General features: G+C 45.9%; 1 protein-coding gene across 1 annotated transcript in view; it reads left to right on the forward strand.

Annotated features, from left to right (window-relative positions):
* Positions 1–5,895, forward strand: part of KPNA6 (karyopherin subunit alpha 6) — a 24,377-nt gene that overhangs the window by 8,385 nt on the left and 10,097 nt on the right. The gene's annotated exons all lie outside the window — the stretch shown is intronic.

Raw genomic sequence — 5,895 nt, forward strand, 5'->3', positions numbered from 1 at the left:
GGGTGGGGGGGTTTGGTGGTGAAATACCCCAGGTTTGGGAGTGTCAGTGCTGCAAGAGCTCGGGTTTGGGTTGTGAGAGCTGTAAGACTCCGGTTTTGGGGTGTCAGTGCTGTAACTTTGGGGTATTTAGGGCTGTTCCTGCTGCAGACACCCTGAGCGGGACCTGCTGCAGCTGAAGCCTCGTCAGGGTGTCCCTGGCTGTCAGACCTCTGCTTCATTTAAATTCTCAGATAATTGCTTGATTTAAATTCTGAGCTCTCGCAGAGTTCAGGGTTGGAGTGAGAATCCAGCTAACCTCTTCGCCGTTCTAATAACCCAGCAGGGCTTTGGGTTATTGTGACTTTTATAAAAGAAAGCTTCAGCCCTCAATGTCACCGTGCACGTGTTGGGCTGGCCCTGTGTCACCGCGGCTGACGCGACACTGCTGGGAAGGAGAGGAATCTGTTGCGAGCAGGTCTCTGCCCCCTGCAAATAAATCACAGCTCAGTGTCGCCCCTTCAAAAGGTGCTTTAATTCCAGCAGCTTTTTGCTTTGATGTGCCTGACCTGGAAGGTCCCAGCTTGGGGAGGAGAGGTGGCTTTTTTTTTTTTTGAGGATTCCTCTGGGAAGGCAGGGTTTGGAAGGGTGAGGTGGAAAAGCCAAGCTTGTAGCAGCTGTGTTTAATCCTTAATTCCAGTGAACATCTTCACTCTCCTGTAAGGAAAAGTGTTTCCATTTTCCACCTGCAGGATTGTCTTTTAACCAGAGCTGCTTCAGAAGCTCTAATGGCTTTAAAGTGACAAGTTTAGGTGGGATACTGGGAAGAAATTCTTCCCTGTGCAGGGCTGGGATGGATTTCCCAGAGAAGCTGTGGCTGTCCCATCCCTGGAATTATCCCAGGCCAGGCTGGATGGGGCTTGGAGCAACCTGGGATGGTGGAAGGTGTCCCTGCCCTTGGCAGGAGGTGGCACTGGATGAGCTTTTAGCTCCTTTCAAACCATTCCACGATTCTGTGAAGCTTTAAAAATGCCCTTTGAGGTGGGATCTTGCTTGTTGTGATCTCGTCAGGAACTTTTGTGCTGCCTCCAAACCCTCCTGTGATGTTCCAGGAGAAGTCAGTGACCACATCTCTGTGTGGCTGCTGCACCTCCCAGCCCTGAACAGCTTTTAAATCTTAATTTATGGCTTGAGATGCAAAACCTCGACAGGCAGCTCTGAGGAGAAAAATGTCCTGGGGCCTGCTGTGAATGTCTGGAAAGTCTTGGAGCAGTTTTATGTGGAGCTGAGGAGTTTGTGCACAGGAACTTCCCGTTCTTCCCACCACTGCAAGAGTTTAATATCCCCCTCATTTGAATTATCCTCATGTAACTTTATTATTTTTAAATTAGCTAAGGCTGGTTTTTTTCATTATTTTAAGTTAATGATATTGTTGGAAATTGTCATCAGGTCATTCCTCGTTTGCTGTGCAAGTGACATCTTTAAATGCCTTTTTTAGTGCTGTTTAACCCATGGAGCAGTATTAACGCTCAATTCTTAATAAAACTCCCGTGGCTGATGAATTTTCCAGTTAAGCAAACAAAGCAAAACAGCCAATTTAGTTCAGGAGAGCAAACATGAACTTTGTCAAGGGGGAGAGTTTGATCATTAAAATCCTGCAAGAGTGAAAGTCCTGATTCCTTCAGGCTTTCAGTTCTGGGGCTGGTGAGGTCCAGATAAATCTGCTTAGCAAATCACACAGTCCTGTTTGTTTCTGAGGCAAAGCACTTGTTGGAAAGGATGGATTTACTGGAATTTTAGATCCCTCTGTAATTATCTCTGAGTGTTTCTGGTTGGTTTTAACCTGTAACTCTCCTGGCTCGAGTTTAAGTTGATTCAGTTAAAGTTAATCCCTGTTTTAGGGACTGTTCTAAGTGACTCTCAGGTGACACTTGTGCTTGATCAGTCCATTTTTAAAGGAAATCTGAATGTCTCAGAATAGATAAACCAGGGTGAAGAGGACTTAAAGCCCTCAAATTTTGGGGTGAAAAGATCAAACCAGGAGGAGGTAGCATTGGGAACTGAGCTGAGGAGTTGGTGGGTTCTTTTTCCATCAGGACATGGACATTCCAAAAGGATTCCTAATCTTCTCCTGACCCTCGGGAGTGACCAGCAAACGCTGTCTGCCTGTGAATTTTCCCCAAAGAGAATTTTTGCCTCTCCCTTCCCCCTCCCAGCGCTGCACATTCCAGCAGTGATATCACATCCCTGGCTCTCGGGAGCTGAACCGGAGGGAACGAGCCAATGGCAGCCAAATAACTGCGGGGATCAGGGATTTACCAGCACAGCGTGTCCCGGAGCCGAGTGCCCGGGACAGGGACGGGGCCAGGCTGCTCCGGGACAGCTCCGTGGTGGGAGCCTGCTTGTGGCAAACCCTCCAACAACAACCCCTGTGAGAGCAAATGTGCAAACCAGACCTGCTCGAGCGACAGCACAGCAGAATTCGGCTGCTTTTCCAGGGTTTAGCTGCAGCTGGTGGAGTTGCAGGGCTGTGGGGACAGCCCGGAGTTGTGATTGTTTGATAGGATTTCTTGTGTAGTTGTTCTCCTGTTTAGTTTCCTTTGCCCTCTTGTCTTCTGAGCAAGCAAAGGGAATTTTTTCTTTTATTTTTTTTTTGTTGATTCACTGCAAAACTACCAGTGACAGCAAAAAAAATCCACGTGCTTTTGACTGATTTCTGGAGCTGTCCTTTTCTACAGTCTGTACAACTAATTCAACTACTTTTATGTATTTATTGCCAACAATTTCATTTGATTTGTGTTTAAGTAGTACAGATGATTTAGTCTTCTTTTTCCAGCGTTTCAATTCACTTAATAAAGTTGTCCTGGGCACACTTTTTTCTAGGAGAGTCCTCTGGAGATGTTAGTTATGTTAGGAAGAGATGGGCACTTCCTCTGGGATTTCAGGGAAGTGGAGAAATACGAGGAATAAGGTTTGTCCCATGTAACTCAGTAGCTCACTCCATTAATTTTGCTGCGATTTGTCTAATTTAGGGGAGTTTAAATTGTAAACCACCAACTTTATACTATCCCAGGGAAAACTTGGGTGGAAAGGGCCTTTGGAGGTCACCTGGTGCTTGCTGAGAGCTGGGAATGTCCCCAGCGGGCACTAATTGGCAGATTAGTGCTGATGAAGTTCCTCAAGTGTATTTATTTACACTTGCATAATTCTCCAACCCTTCCCCACTGCAGAGAGCAGCTGTCAGCCCTCCTGGCCAGGCTGTGCATTCATAGCCACCTTTGGAAGATTCCTTATGGAAGATTCCCTGTGGGAAAGGGTGTTTTGGCTTCAAAAGAGCCGTGTCAGGTCTGGCAGTGTGAGCTCTGTGCCTTCGCTCTGACTAAGCAGCACAAGTCCCTGCAGTGACTCAGCTCCCAGGCTTTAATCAGCAGCTGAATAAAATGTTTGAAGCAAATGCTTCTTGTCATGCAGAGAATTGGGAAGAGGCAGGGTTGGATTCCTGATCCAGGAACGTCAAGAAGCCGTTATAGTAACAACCCTGGAATTACAGTTTTCTGCTCGAACTTGCGTTGGCTTTACAGGGATTTGAGTGCTCTGCTGAGCCTTTAAAGTGAAGCTTCACCTTGTTTTTCCTTTCTTTTAAATGCTAAATACCTTCTCATCCTCCAGTTTATGAGTGTGGCAACTTGGATTAGTAATTCTTCGACAGCTGGTGGATTTTTTTCCCCCTCAGTGAATGTAACAGGAGCCAAATTTCTTCCGGCTCCTGAGGGGTTTTGCTTTACACAGGGAATTGGAAAGGTGTTGTTCACTTCAGTTTCGTCCTTAAGTTTGAAATGCAAATACTGATTTTTTTTTTTATTATTATTATTTTATTTTTCACTGGAGCTGCTGCAAATGAAGTGCACTAATCCATGGAGATACAAAAGGCAAAACTTGGGGAACTGTGGGCTTCCTAAAGCAGAAGGGATGTTTTGTCCAAGCTGGATCAGAGCTCTTTTAAATGGAGTGAATCTGGCAAGATTTGCTGTTTTCTTGCATGAGCTCTCTGAGGTTCTGAGTTCAGTGTCCACTGGTGCTTCCATAAAAGCAAATCTTTGCAGAGCAAAGGGAAAGTCTGTGGCTGGAGTCTGTTCCATGCATCACTCCCTTAGGAGCAGGGGATTGCTCCCCATTCCTGACAGCCCAGCTACTCCCAGAGCCTGATGAAAGGGTTTTGGGGGTATTCCCACAGATGGAATTGGGAGTTTAGGGTTAACACAAAGCTGCACTTGGGGATGAACTGGATGTTTTGTACCGAAACGTTCCAAATGCAGAATTTGTCCTGTTGTGTTTTATTCCCTGAGTTTGGTCCTGCTGCAGACAGAAGCTCACTGGGAGGTCCTGATCCTGCATTTCTCACATCCCTCTGTTGCCATGGAAATGGGGTGGAATGTCACAAATCAGCATTCTCGTGCCATTAAAGCATTGACAGAGATGATGAACTGGGAAAAGTTAATGGAAATCATCTGGAGGGATAAACCTGTGTGAGAGAAAATAGGGAATTTTGGGTCACAGAGTGTTGCACAGTGATGTGACAAATACAACCAGCCCTGAAGAGTTATCTCTGGGGTTTCCCTGCAGGATGACAGTTCTTGATGGCCTGGGACCAAAAAAAAAAGTCCAACTTAAAGGACAAGGTTCTGGGTGTTCCTGAGTCTGGCTCTTTCCCAACTCTGGGGTGGCACAGCTGAGTTTGGAGGCAGCTGAACTGTCATGTGTCACTTGGCTATTTATGTGACTGCCTGGTAATCCCGTGGATCCTCACTTTTCCTTCCTCCTTTTCTTAAAAACCACCTTTTAATTGGAGGTTTTGCTTTCCAAAAGGAGGATTAAGATTCTTCAATTGTTTAAAGAATTAAGCTGTCAACTCTTACTCTTCCGTGTGGCTGCATGAGCCATCAGCAGTGGGGTGGAAATATGAATAAAAGCAGAGCAGTGGTGCTTAAATACATTTTCTGAATTTAAATCTATATGTAGGTGACACCTGGCTATTGTATGGTCAGATAAAACCCCTAAAACCTGTAGATTTCTCTCTTGTTTGGTGTCTTTTTAGCTGGTTTTGGGAAATCATGGAACTGAAAGTATTTTGTTTCCTCTCCTGTTAAAATACTAATTTTTCCAGTTGTTTTGTCTTTCCTTAGTAATGAAAAGTTGGATATTTGTATTTAGTTTATGTTTTTTCTTGGGTTGGCTGTGGACTTTTGGGTCTGACACTTCTGCAGTTGATTTTGGAAGGGCTCCAGAGCGGCTGGAGGCGGTTGATAAATGGGACTGAAACTTTCTGTGAGCCACGGGGCTGAGGGTGCCTCAGGTTTGAAATGGGGGGGATAAGGAGATAAAACTGCAAACTTCCACAGAACACTTCCACCTGCCCTTAGGAGCTGAGAAGAAACCAAAAATGTTGGTTTTCAAATGAGTTCTGAAGTGCTCACTTGGTTCAGGGCTAGTTGGGCCTCTGATGTTTATCCTGATTGTTTCCTGTCCTGAGAAGGGCACAGATGTGCAAATAACGTCAGAAATGGGAGAGTTTGGAGAGTTTTCCCGTGGTGAAAGCAGCAGGTTCTAGCTGGAGCAGTGAGGGATTGGCATCCTTCCCTACTTGAGTTACAGCTTGGCCCTGGCTGCCTGCAGCTGTGCCAGGTAGTGGAGTGTCCCTTCCCTGACTGGGAGGCAAACTCTGGAGGAATCAGGTTGGAATTGCTGCATTACTCAGCTCTGAAGCAGCAGCAGAAGTAGGTCAGGTGCTGAACACCTGGTGGGACACACGGGGCCTGTCCCTCACGTTCAGCTCTGTTCTGTTGTTGTTATAAACTCAACACCTTCGTTCTGTTGGGTTTTTGCCTTGTGAACCTCTGGGGAAAAAAAAGTCCTTGATGG

Source organism: Corvus brachyrhynchos, unplaced genomic scaffold (assembly GCF_000691975.1).
Source record: "Corvus brachyrhynchos isolate BGI_N302 unplaced genomic scaffold, ASM69197v1 scaffold65, whole genome shotgun sequence".
NCBI lineage: Eukaryota > Metazoa > Chordata > Aves > Passeriformes > Corvidae > Corvus > Corvus brachyrhynchos.